The sequence below is a fragment of the Capsicum annuum genome, chromosome 10 (assembly GCF_002878395.1).
Source record: "Capsicum annuum cultivar UCD-10X-F1 chromosome 10, UCD10Xv1.1, whole genome shotgun sequence".
NCBI lineage: Eukaryota > Viridiplantae > Streptophyta > Magnoliopsida > Solanales > Solanaceae > Capsicum > Capsicum annuum.
In genome coordinates, this window is record NC_061120.1 from 96,646,383 (window position 1) to 96,661,248 (window position 14,866).

General features: G+C 33.9%; 1 long non-coding RNA gene across 3 annotated transcripts in view; it reads left to right on the forward strand.

Moving 5' to 3' along the window:
• LOC124888000 overlaps nucleotides 1-14,866 on the forward strand; it is a 55,296-nt gene that overhangs the window by 2,441 nt on the left and 37,989 nt on the right. For 2 of the 3 annotated variants that reach the window (XR_007045811.1, XR_007045810.1), the window contains exon 3: nucleotides 13,517-13,577. The exons of the other annotated variant lie outside the window; for it this stretch is intronic. This is a non-coding gene — a long non-coding RNA (uncharacterized LOC124888000). The remainder of the gene's footprint in view (nucleotides 1-13,516; nucleotides 13,578-14,866) is intronic. 3 annotated transcript variants of the gene reach the window in all.

Genomic DNA, 14,866 nt, shown 5'->3' on the forward strand with positions numbered 1-14,866 from the left:
AAACCTTAGTAAGATACACCCAGTCCACCCTGTCATAAGCCTTCATCATATTAAGTTTAATCACCATATTTGGAACCTTGCCCCTTTTCCTGATTTCAGAAATAACTTTTTGAACAATAAAAATGTTTTCAGCAATACTTCTCCCCTGAACGAATCCAACTTGCTCTTCAAATATAATGTCAGGTAAATACTTCTTTAATCTCTCATGAATAATTTTAGAAAAAACTTTATTTACAAAGTATCTTAAGGAAATTGGTCTGAAATCTAAAATGTCTTAGTTACTAATTTCTTAGTTAGAAGTACCAAATTTGTATGAGTTACAAATCTTGGTAATTCATACCTACACAAGAAAGAAACAACCATTAAATAAACATCAGATCCAATAATTTTAAAAAAAGCACCTGTCATCCCATCTAGGCCAGCAATACTATCTCTATTCAAACCTATTACTGCTTGTTTACTTTCTGTAACTTAGGAATTTTATTTAAGTCTGCAATTTGATCCTTAGAAATGACTTGTGGTAGCTCCTCCAGTATAAAAAATCATTATTGGCCTTTTCTTTCTCAAACTGCTTCTAAAAAAAACTAACAGCTGCTTCTAAAATGATAACTTGATCTTCCAGCCATTGACCCTCTACATTTTGGATTCTCTTTAGTTTCATTCTATTACTTCTCCCCTTGACCACAACATAAAAGAATTTGGTATTTATTTCCCCATCTTTGAACCATTGCAATCCTATTTTTTCTTAATAGAATTCCTCCTCTCCTTTAAGTTGAATATTGAATTTTCTTAAGCCTTGAACAAAGCTTCCCTATTTGTACCTGATGGTGACATCTCTAATTGTTGTTCCTTGACTTTAATAATATTCTCCAAAGTAGCAATTTTTTGGAATATATTCCCAAAGCTTTCTCTACTCCATTTTGCTAATACTGCTTTAACCTTCTTCAATCTATGATAAAATATTATAAAGGGGTTTCCTTGCTTATTAGTTGACTAGTTCAGCCTTATTATTTCTATACACCTTTCCTCCTTAAGCCACATATTTATGAATCTGAAAGCTTAGTAATCCCTTTATGTTCCTTTTTTAAAATTGACCAACAAAGGTATGTGGTCTGACCCACTTTTAATCAGATGTTCAACCTCAATTACTGAAAAAAATCCCTCATTTTATCATTACATAGAATTTTGTCCAACCACAATCTTTATCAATTCTGGCATTACACCAGGTAAACTTACTACCTTCAAATCCTACATCTGTAAGGTTGCACATATTCACACACTACTTAAGATCCTTTAATTCATCAAAAGTAACTGGGAGGCCCCCCAAGTTTTCATCTTCGTTAATAAAAACATTAAAATCACCTCCCATACACCAAGTTCATTAATGTTATTATTCATCTCTCCCAAATATTCCCATAATTCCATTCTTTCCAATTTGGAACATTTAGAATAAACTAAAGTTAACAAAACAACCATATCAGTTTCTTAGATATGCAACTTCAAATTTAAATGTTATTCTGTATCTGCGACCGCTAAAAGAGTAATTATCTCATTAAAAAAGGCCCAAATTTTTTCTGATCCATTAGCAATTGCATGCTTTATTCCTAATTTCCTTCTGTAATCTTCAAGTGTTTGATTATTCTAAAATGACTACATCGAGCCAATGTAATAAAAATAGTGTCTGTTATGAAGATTAGTCAATCTTATGAATGTTTGTTGAGTATTGACTGACTTAATATTCTAGATAAGAGCTTTCATTTGGATTTTCTATTTATAGAACTCCTATTCTGCGTTGAAGATATTTTTAATCCTTATTCTTTTCTTTTCTACATCCCATGTTTCTGCTTTAGAATATCTACTTGCTTTGGTGACAGGTTGCCTTCAACTGCAACCTTTTTATAGCGTCTTCTAGATCATCCTCATCTATTCAAATCTTAGCCTTGTTATCATACTCCAATTGATTATCTGCATGAATGGCCAATGGTAATATATCTTCTACCACTGTTGACTCATCCTTAGTTTCCACTACTACCAGCTGTATTGATTCCTCTATACTCTTGTTCTCCTTCTGCACTTGTTCATCTGTTGTTACATGAACTTTTTCTACTTGTTTATCATTCTTATTTCTGTGAGATTCTTCCATTGTGGCTATTATCTCTTATTTTTCTGGGTTATTTTCATTTAGTTTATTACTACCAAAGCTACTAGTGACCCAATCCTTCGTACTCTGCTTGTCTTGCTCTCTTATTTTCTCCTTTTTCAAGAACTTCCTCCTGCTAATTTCCATTAATAATATCCACTCCCGTGTCTTCATTTGTTAATGATTCAAAAGAATTAGACATGTGGACATCTATTTTGTCCTCTTTCTCTACCTCTCCCAATATATGTCCATACTTGTCTTTTTTGTACTTATTTCCTCTAGTGAGCCATTTCTTCTTATATCTATGTATCCTCCTTCAATTTTTTAATACCTTACCTTTTTCTTTATCTATATCTTTTTCCCTTTGTTGACTTGCCTTTTATATTCCTCCATTTGCTCCAGATGTAATTCAGGATGTTATTCCAATAAGTATCTTTATCATGACCCTGTAAACAACACTCCTTATAATACTTGGGCATATATTCATATTGAATTTGTAACCATTTAAACCTTATTTCTCCTATTGCATCATCTTCTTGATTTATTCTAGCTCGTTAAGGTAATTTAGCTACCAAATCTACCTCTATATTTACTCTGGCACAACTAGGTCTTGTCTTATTCTTTGTTTCCATATCAACTATTAGAGGTTTTCCAACAGTTGAAGCTATTGAAAAAATTGCCTCTTTAGCAAAAAGAATTAGAAGGTAAATCGGGGATGGAGATCCATGCAACCACTATAGTAGTCTCCACATCCGGCTCAAACCAAGGATCCTATTTTAATATTCGTATCTACCAAATTCTATCCTTGGCTTAGAGGTAGTATGTATGGCACCTCAGTTGAGATTCAGTCGTTTGATTTGAGTTGGACCCATTCAGATTTATGTTTCCTATTCTCATTAGGTATGTAATTGCAGATGTCACCACGATAGTGTACTTTTGTTTCCCGCATTTATCTCTTATTATGTGTATTGGGGTTTTCAAACCTATTGATGATTAGATGCATTGATGAATTGAGATTGGTCATTATAGGCCTTATTGTTAAATTTATGATTTTGTTACTACTTTGTGGTTTATTTATTTAAGTAGTGGATGGAGTAGATCTATATGGATATTTTCCCCTATGGGTGTAGTTTTTGGGTTTGAGTCCTATTTATCTCAGTACATTAACCCTATTATGACCCTTGATTGGTACATGATATTGATGTTCATTTTGGTACCGCCTGTTCAGTATCTTGATTTTGATATTGTTATTGCTATTTCTACCACCATATGAGGCTATTGATATTTTTTGATATTATTTCTTAGTGTAATTTATTCTTACTAGGTACTTGTATAAACTATTATTATCTAGCCAGACTTTTCTTTTCTTGTAATATTATTTGGTGGCCTGAGTAGATATAGCCCGATGTGATAATTTTTTCCCCTAGCACGGCGAGATTGATCGTGTTCCCTCTTGGTTAGTTGTATTTGATTAATCAAGGGATGATTATAGTATCGTAGGTAAGTTGAACTTCTGTGGCTCTTTGTGGTTTTTCAGTCGATAATTTAGTTATATTACCCATTATCGAGCTCAAGATTTTTAGATGTGCCTCCTAGGTTGTGAAGGCTTTTGCTTCGGCTATCCTTTTTTATATAACCCATTTGTTAGAAGGACCAACTTGAGGTCCGTTCTTCATTGTGACTAGTCCATTATCCGAAAATAATTTTGACATTAATATTAAGATGTCATGGATTCATCTCTTAGATTTGTTGGGTTGGTTCACTTGTGATGGGTCGCCCTTATTGTTAGTATGGAGATTGGATGCTCATTCCTTTCGATATGGTTTTGCCTTAAATAGATTTAGAGAAGTAGAGGTAGGTGGTCTTTCTTGTGATCGCTTCTTAAGTGTGCAAATTGGAAATTCTCGATCTCAAGTTGTTGATTTTTTGTGGTGGTCTTGAGTTTGACCCTAGTTTTGAGATTGGTATTCCTTCTTCGATGATATGATATAGGGTGGATTTGGGGAAACCCTATTTTAGAGTTTTTAGGCCTAATAAAGCTTAGTGAAGTGTTTCTTCTTGATGATATATATTTGTGGCTATTCCTTGTGGAGATGGAGTGTTAGATTGGTTAGTCATCGGCTAAAGTTGTATTTCTATGAGTTGCCAGAGCTTTTTCCTTTTCTCGTGTGGTATTAACCTTGGGATATTTTTGAGTATGTTAGGAAAGTTCATGCCCTTTAGAGATTATGGACTGAGTTATTTATATTTCAGACAGTGACTCATCTTTTGGCAGGATTCTTATTTTGTGGTTATATTTTGTACCCTGTAGCTGAGATAGATTTGGTTGATTGTATTCTCAGTCAGTATTTATCCTTTTGGTGGTTTTTTCTCTTCAGATATGTCTCGACTGTGGATTGGTATGATTTATCTCAGAAATGTCATATTTGGATGCAAGAGTCGAGTTGGGATAATTGACATTGGTATAGCCTTATCAGCTTAGTTCTTGATTTGATGCCTTGGAAGTATGATAGATTGGAAGCATTAATTCCTACCCGTCTTTAGGTTTGGTTTGGGTAGTTGAGATCGAGCGATTCATCCTTGGTATTGAGATTTCAGCTTAGTATATTGAGCTTGCATGCAGCTTTTGTTTTAGACTTGCCTTTGTTCAGATTTCATTTATAGGCTGGTTGAGCCTAATCCATAATTGCCTATTCATTCTTCTTGACATTAGTTGGATTATAGCTGATAAGTGTTTAGATGATAGCCCACGGGCCCCATATTGGTTATTTAAGAATTGACCTCGAGTTGTATTTTTCTTTGTGAATTTTAGATCGCTTACTCGATGGGAGTAGTATAGTCAAGTTAGATTCAGTATGACATCATTCTCTGTGGATGATATATCATGTAGTGGAATATTTAGTAATGAGTTGTTCTACATTAGATTTCAAAATTTTAGTCTAATTTTCATCAGTGTTGATTGCCGTATTGGCATGGATAGCATTCCTCGATTATCTCCATTTATGTACCTAGACAGTGCCTTATGAGTTATTCCCTTATTTTTCGTATGGACATTCAGTAGATCACCTTTAGTTCTTTGAGTTCTCTGTGATGAGACCACATGGGCAAGACTCAACTGATTTTCCTCCTGGCTTGGAGTAGATAGTATATGCAAACTGGTAAAGAAAGGTTATATTTGGATTTGGATTTGGTGGCATGACTCGTAACTTGGGTTAGCTTTGGCTCAAATATGATTTTGTTGATTTATGCAGATAGAGAGATGGTATTAGTATAATGTGGTTCAGATGTGCATGCATTAGTCTTCTGGTTCAGTTTGAGGCCTGTTAGCGGTTAAGTTAAATTTTGGCTATTTGGAGGTATTATGAAAGTGCTGATTGAAAAAGGAATACCTGTGGAAAAATCTCTTAGAAGTATTTTCTCTCAGCTGACGTTATCTTTAAATCATGCTTGGAGCATGCAGGCCCAGTATCTCATCCCTTCGAGCTTTTGAGATTCTTTCTATCTATTGACGTTTGGGGTCAAAAGTCCTTTTAGTAGTGGATAATGTAATGACCCTTTAGGTCATTTTCCATATTTATGCTTATCTTTAGCATCTCCATAACTTCCCTACATTATTTATGACTTGTTGGGACTGAAGGTTTGGTTATCGGGCTGTATTTTTGGTTTTTAGAACCAATTCATTATTTAGAAGTCTTCGCTGGTTCCAAATGGCCACTGGTGAAAACTTAAGAGAAATGATCTTCAATGCAAATTTTGACTTTGCTAACACATCTGAAATATCAATTTTAGGATAGGTATACCTTTGCTTCTGGTCCCAATGTACTCGAGGTCATTTTGACCTATGGATTGGAAAGTTAAAAATTTTAAAATTTAGGTGTGGCACCCTCATTTGGTTGAATAACTTTGAATTGAAAATCTAACATCGCCAACGTGTTTGAAAAGCTGAATTTAGTATTGTTACATATTTCATTTGCGGAAATTGGATTATAGGTGCAACCCGAGGCATTGGCCAAATCTTGGAATCAAATTCCATGTTTTAGCTGTCATGTACCTGTGATGTAGGCCAAGACTTGTGTTAGCCTTATGGACTTATCTGTGGATGTTAGGTGTAGTGGAGATTAGTAAACCTTAGTATAATGTTACTTCATAGCTTAATGAAAGATGATGTACTTTCCCCAGATATGATATTTGGGGCAATAGAGATACTACTTCCTTCTTTATATATTGTTTGACCGATAGAGATGTTATTCCCTCTTAGACTTGATATTTGGCTTATAGAGATGATATTTTCTCTTAGACATAATATTGGGTCCTTAGAGATATTGTTCCTCTAACATATGATGTTGGGCCTACAAAGTGCTATTTCTCTAACATATGATGTTTCGCCTATAGAGATGCTATTCCTCTTAGATATGATGTTGGGCCTATTGAGATGTTATTCCTCTTTGATATGATTTTGGGCTTATTGAGATGCTATTCCTCTTAGATATGATGTTGGACCTATTGAGGTGAAACTCCTCATAAGTCATGTTGTATGACCTATTGACATGAGATATCTTATAGATGAATACAAGCTTATTGATATTTTGTATCCTAGATGTGAGATGCCTCCTATGTGAGAGATGATTACAAGCTTATTGATATTATACCTCCTAGATATGAGATGCCTCCTATATAAGAGATGATTGCATGTTTATTGATATTATTTCTTCTATATGTGAGATTAGTAGAGATATACCACAACTTATAAATATGATTGTCGATATCAGTATTAGATATGTATATGGGCCTAAGGCTGTGATTATGATGTTGTGATTATTTTGGACATATTATTTGGCCAAGGGCCATGTTATGATAATGATTAGATATCCAACGAGTGTTTATCCTTGTAAAGGATATAATTTCAACTTATGAATATGCACATCTATGTTTATATACACATCACTCTTGTATGAGAGGGAGGAATATGCGGTATGTTGCTTATGACTTTATTGATTTGGATATTGCTGATAGCATGCATATAGTTGGTACATTCATGATTATTATATCGGTAATTAAAGTGATTATATCTGTAATGTTATCTTATGAATGTTCTTCCTACTTAAGGGTTAAGCTATGCGGTAGCTAGTTGTCAATTAGGTTACTATCGCACTTAATGGTTAGGAATCTATGTTCTAGTTAATGAACCTTGTGTAGTTGAAATATGGTAGCTAGAGATGGTTGATACATGGCTAATAATGATGTCGGGTTTAGCATAGGTGAAAATTTTTTATATTGATGACTAAGTCCGTGATGTCGATTAGTTGTTAAATGTGGAATTATGTATTAATGAGGCTAGATAATAAGCAACTTTGGTGATAAAAGATGACTAGTAAATAATGATGAATGGTTTATAAGCTAGGATTAGTAGCTAAATGATAGTTAATTAAAGAATGGTGTTAGTTAAATAAAGATGGTTAGATGACAAATGGTAATGTGTTTAGTAGTAATTATTAACGGATATAGGATAATTAATTGATAATGTTGAGTAGTGGTTGAATAGCGATTATGTTCTAAGATGAATCTTTACTAAATGTAGGGTATTGGTTACTTATTATATAATGATTAGTTTCTATCACATGAATAAGGATTATGTGAAGGTCAATGTTTAGGTTAATAATTAGAGATCATGTGAAGACTAGTGAATTAGTGGTTTAATGATCATAAGCATTGGTTAACTAATAACAAATATTAGGAAGTATTGACAAGTTAGATATTTTATGATGATACGGTTGTGATTATGAGTCTATTAATAGGCTTGTAGATTTACCTTCCTATTGCCACATCTTGACCCCGTGAACTTATTATATGTCTATAAATATATATGTATTTATTTTTATGATTATATTGATACCCGGAAAGGCCGGAGGAATTCTGATGATAATATTGATACCCCATAAGGCCGGAGGATATTATGATGATGATATTGACACCCGACAAGGCCTAAGGATATTGTTATGATGATATTGATACCCAAAAAGGTAGAAGGATATTGTGATGATGATATTGATACCCGAAAAAGCTGAAAGATATTGTGATAATGATAATGATACGGCAAGGCTAGAGGATATCGTAATTATGATATTAATATTCGGCAATGTCGTAGGAGATTGTGATGATGATAGTGATACCTGACAAGGTCGGAGCATCTGTGATGATGATATTGATACCCAAAAAGGCAAGAAGATATTGTTATGATAATATTGATACCTGTCTAGGCCAGAGAATATTGTGATGATGATATTGATACCCGGCAAGGATGGAGGATATCGTGATAATGATATTGATACCCAACAAGGTCGGAGGATACTATAATATTGCATTGATATTCGGAAAGGCCGGAGGTTGATTACACTTATGATTGTCATGATGATAAGAGTTATAATGGAGATGTTTATAATGATGAGATTATTATATTGATTGTGTACTTTGCATTCATTCCTCCATTTGCATCGCTTATCACCGGTATGCACCTATATCTATCATCCGATATTGAATAATTGCATATATATGGGTAAAGAGTATGGATTGAGTTATTGTATGTTGATTGAACTTTCCGAGTTTGGGTAGTGGGGATATGCATAGGCTCGGATATGTACTTGATTGTTCTGATTAGTCGATGATTTATGTTGTTACTAATATTATTATTATCATTGTTATGATTATTATTAAGGCTAGCTTATGATAGATTGGTCATTGATCTGGTATCGAGATCTGAGGTATGTCTATGGTTTCTTCTATCTTATGATGACATTATTGTACACGATTATTTCATGTCTATCCTTCTGGATTAGAACCCCTGAGTATGGTAGTATTAAATCCTGGTAGTAATATAATAAGCCTTTAAATGAGAACATGATGATCTAGGTTATGCTTGGCATGACCTCGTGTTCGTATGTATGTGTATATCTATATATATATATATCTATATTTAGATAGGGTACTACCGTATATCTCTTCCTTCATTTTGTATATTGTATAATCATTTCTTCGCCTTATATATTGTTATATATCTTTCTTTCGCCCTTTATTCGTCTATTGGCCTGGGATATATAGCATAGCATTGACGTCTATTGCTTGTGGATGGAATAGGATAGGTCACCCTGATACTTTCTTAGTTTAATTGTGTTAGACTCTTATACATACATATATATATATATATATATATATATATATATATATATATTTCTTCATTTTTCATATTGAATAGTCGTTTACTCACCTTGTATAATGCTATATATCTTTCTTTCTCCTTTTATTTGTATATTGGCCTAGGATATATAGCATAGCATTGATGTCTATTGATTGTGGATGGAATAGGATAGTTCACCCTAATACTTCCTTAGTTTTATTGTGTTAGACTCTTGCACTTGAGAAGGATAGTTGACCCTTATTATTCTCATTGACTTGTTATATGATTTCTGGACTCTTGGGTGCAGATTTCATTCTATTTATATGTTCTATATATCTACTTTATCTTTGGAGCTCAGTTGGCAGTTGCCTACTGAGTACCATTAGTTTGGTACTCAAACTACACTTCAACAACCTATAGATCTTAGTAAGGATTATGTCCATTGATGTGTGCATCATGCAGAGCAGCCATGGTCCAGAGACTTAGAGTAAACTCCTGATGTTTGGAGTATTACTTATTTCTCTCTTTTGTATTAGGCTAATCTCTATAGTGTGTTTAGACATAAGTTGTATCAGTCATTGTTGTTTCTCTTTTGTACTCTTATGATATTAGAAGCTCTTGTACTGATACCACTAGGTTTTAGGATTCTATTATACATTGATCTTTATGTCATTTATTCCACATTTTGTTCCTTATATTATTTAGTTGTCTGGTACTAGCTGTTCCGAACTATGGGTTGGCTTGCCTACTGGCGCGTTATGGTAGGTGCCATCATGACTTGAGAAATTGGGTCATGACCCACCCTTCTCTTATTTTTCATTCTTGAATATCAAAGATCTGGATGTTTTGTTTCTTAAATATGCCATACACATTTCCAAATTCACATTGAAGGAACGTTTTATGGAAAGACGTTATACTTTAACTACAGAACGGAAAATTAATTATCTATATCAAGTTATTCAAGTTCGGGTTCTAATGGGGCACTATTCAGAGGCTTCTCAGAGCAACATTTTAGCTTTGGCATCAAGGTAGGTTAGGTTTACCCTATATTTAGAATAAGCTCATTTATAGGAATTGTTTTGTATTAAGTGTTGCAATGGCGCAGTGCAGTGAGGGTGTGGTGTGGATTTATTTCTAAACCCGCGAATTTAAAAACATCACTACACCACACCTCATCACTTTGTAACCCACATAAACCCGCCCCACCTTTATACCCACACATACCCACCCACCTCACCCCACCACACTTTTTTCTTTTTAAAAAAAAAATAAAATTGTAACTCTATTGGAATCCACAATATTTTCAAGTCCTTCCTATAGATAAATTAAATATGCTATGCACAACAGAGTGATTTAGTAAGGAAAAACCTTTAAACTTTTGTTTGATATTTTGAATTATAAAATTATTTTACTTATTTGAAAAGAAAAAGTTATGAAATTATTTATTTATAGTGTTATATATGTCGTTTAAAGTATAATAAAATTTTAAGTGAAGAATACATATAATTTTAGGCAGACTCGCGTGAATAATACAAAATTTTAGTTTTTTTCTAATTTAAACCCATATATACCCCCAATCTGCCCCTCCCCGCACCATTTAAAATGAACTTACTCCAACCCGCCCCGCAACTATATATCCTAATACCTGCACTGCCCCACATACCCTAAAACCCACACCATATTGCACCCGCACTGCCCTATTACCATTGATATGTTATTATGCTATTTTGGGCAGGTAGTTGTAATTTTTGCATCGTTTGAAATATCCCATGCCATATTTATCCAATTAAGATGCTATTTTAGTAAATTAGTACCGTTATATTTTTGTATGATGTAGTATTTATGAGCTTAGGGTGTGGTATTAAGTTTCGAAACCTTGGATTTATCCCTATTAACTAAGTTATGTCAATGTTTTTTTAAATGTATCTCAGTTACTATTGATGTCCAACATATAGTTTATTTTTGTCAATTATTGTGAACTTTGGCATCGGTTAAGGTTTGGTCTACTTTGTAATTTTATAGATGGGTTTTGATGACCCTCTAAGTTATTTTCAACATTTTTGTTCATGTTAGCTATTTAGAGCTTTCCTATGGCTGCCTTACGCCATTTATATCTTGTTGAAGATGATAGTTCAGTTACCAGATAGTACAATTGGATTTTAGAGACAATTGCCTATTTTGAAGTCTTTGCTACTACAATTAGCTATTGAGCAAAAATTTTAGTCAAACAATTTTGTATGCCAATTTTAACAGTTCTTCAAAACATTGAATTTAGGATAGGGAGACTTTTGGTTCGGTTCATGAGGCTTTCGGACTTATTCTAGTCTATTGGCTGAAAATTGATAAAAAATGGCCAATGGGTATGGGCTCTACATTTTATCTAAATGATCTTAGATAGAAATTTTTACTGCATCATTTAGTCTAGAATGTCGAATTTGATAGGGTAGCATAGTTTGTTTGTGTTAATGAGATTTTACTTGAATCTCAAGGGGTCGTGAAAACTTAGAATTTTCCATGTTCCATCTGGTGCACCTCTCAGGTGGTGCATCAGCTTAAGCGACTCTTGGATCGCTTAAGTAGAGGCCACTTAAGCAACCACGTTTTCTAGTTGAAGGTCATTTAAGTAGAGCCTTGTCCGTTTAAGCGGTTGTTAGTTTTCTTAACCGATGGTGTGTAGGTAGGTGGGTACCGCTTAAGAGGTCTAGTGACCACTAAAGATACACCTATGTGGCATTAAATTTCTCTTAGCTCAATTTTCTCACAATTTTTCCACAAGTACAAGATATTAGAGTCCTAGAGAGTGTGAAAATTAGGGGAGCATTTATTAGAAGATTTTGGGGTGATTGTGAGCTCGGGTTTCTCATTTATTTCTCAAATTCTTGGTATGTTTCCATTAAATTCATTTTCTCAATTATTTCCCCAAATTCGTAGATTATTATTGGGTTGATTTAATCATCAATTGAACTCGGAATTACCCATTCTTGAGGGTAAATATTCTTTAAACATAGAAGGATACGTTGACAGTTTCGAAAGTGTGATTGTATAAGTAGGTTCCACATGAGATTTTTACATGATTTTGGATAAAAAGCATAAAATACAATATGGGTACCATTGTTTTTGTATTAATGAGTAGATTATTATTTTGATAGCATGCCATCATTTGGCAGCTTCTTATCAAGGAAAATTGATGATTTAGTAGATTTCACCAAAATTTCTTTGGCATTGAGGTAGGATAGGTTTCCCTTTCTCATAGATTGGGCTTATTTATAGTATATTTATGATAATTTTCTAGATATGGCTTAAAAATTAGTTATTAGAGGTAAATCCATTATAATTTACATTTTTAGCCGATTAAGAAATCGTAAATTAGGCATATTTGACTTAGTTACTCATTCTTTAGGTTGAATTTCTACCTATGACTAATATGTGTCTTATTTAATATATAATAGTGAGTTTAGAATTCTTAGACTTGTTAGGGGTAGAATTAGCCTTAATGAAATTTGGGTATTAGAAATGGGCCCCTCCAGCCCGCCTTAGGCCTAGACTACTACTATCTCCCTGTAAGATTAATGGACATGTCATATTTTTTACATTTGTATTTAAGAGGTTTAAGAGATTAGATAAATGATGACTTATGCTATAATGTTACTTGGGAGATGATACTAGTTCCGCTTCGCGTCCAGTAATTATGATCTTAAGACCATTTTGATTCTAGCATTGATAATGATATGAGTTTCGATTCAAGTTCGGAAAATTATAATATGATTTTAGGTTCAAGTACAAAATTGTAAGGTTATTTATGATGGATAAGAAACCGGTTTGAGTCTGGAGTTTATGGTATGGAAGGATCCATGGTTATGCCTTTGAGAAATAATTATTTAGTATATTTTCAATTAATACTTCTGTTGATTGCACCCTCCGGGATTATAAGGGACTCCATTGGGTTATTTACTTTTCACACTTACTATGTTATGGGGACCAATTTTGTAGTGATAGTTATGTTTTTTTTCCTGTTATTGTTATTCCAATTATTTATTTATAGCATTGAAAGCATTTTTCCAGATTTGCTCTCTTATGTTGACTTAGTTTATTTATCTTGTATTTTTATTATATTTATATTATGATTTTTCTTAGTCGGTTGATGATGTCTATTGAGTACCATGTATTTGGTAATCATACTACACTTCTGTACATTTTTCGTGTAGATCGAACGTTTAGTTGTCGTCGTTGATGGTGCGATTGTGCTGATTAGAGTTTGGAGACAGGGTAAAATCTCAAATTTAGAGCTGACCTTTTCTCTTTCTTCTATTTTTTCTTAGCCTTTTCATCTTCAAGACTGATGTTATTTGACTATTATCTTAAACGTATTCTTTTGGTTTAGTGGCTCTTGTACCCACACTACTAGGTCGTGGGATCTTGCTATATCTCTTATTTATCTTCCATCTTATTATTGTTCTGTAATTTATTATTGTATGCTTTTACTTACATATTTTGGTCATTTATCCAAATATTATCCCATTACTTTAAGCTCCAGGCTAGGATTTGGCTTACCTACTAGAGGAATAAAGTAGATGCCACATGACTTGTAAATATGGGTTGTGACAAATTGGTATCAGGGCCCTTGGTTCACTATTATTGTTTGTACACGAAAAAGTGCCTAGCAGAGTCCCACATATCAAAATAAAAACGTCAATTCTTATCTTTGGGAGGCTATAGGACATGCTTAGTAGATCTTTACTTCTTTCACTTATTTTGTACTATGAATTAGAGTTGTTTTGCAAAGATTAATTTGGTTTCACTTTTTCAAATATGGCTAGGACGTGTTCTATTGCTACACGAGAAGAGGACCCCAAGTCAATGACTAGGTATTCTATCATAATTTATGGATGACCTAGAGAATTAGGACAATTGAAAGATATAGACCCAACCAGAGACCATGATAAGGGGCCTTCAACATACCCTATTCTTAATCCTGCACCATAGATTCCTTCACCCTAGCTAGTGGTGGGCGAGGGACCAACCTAGGCTTTATTGGGTTTTATTTCATTTTCACTGCTCATGGAAGCAGTGGTTTAGCTCTTAGGATTAGTTGGTAGTTCCCTATCTAATAGTGCATAGTATGTGGATCAGAGTGGTATTGAGGTAGGAGCGCAACCTAATAGTTTCGACTTCGAGAGTTGAGGTACCTCCTGCCCTAGTAGTTTCTCAAATGGGTATTGCCCTACCAAATACTTCTGTTGAGATGCATAATATGTTTGGTTGATTTTTATGATTGACTCTGTCGAGGTTGTCTGGTGCACTGGGCGAGAATGCTTCAGAGTTCTTGGTTACTTGCGATGATAGGCTCCGTAATTTATGCCTAGTTGAGACTCATAGTGTAATACTGGGTAGATTTTTGTGATTGACTCTATCGAGGTTGTCTAGTGCACCGAGCGAGAATGCTTATGAGCTCTTGGTTGCTTACGATTAAAGGCTCCGTAATTTATGCCTAGTTGAGACTCATGGTGTGGATTACACTACTTTTTAATTGGAATTGGCAGCCTCACACTAGTGGT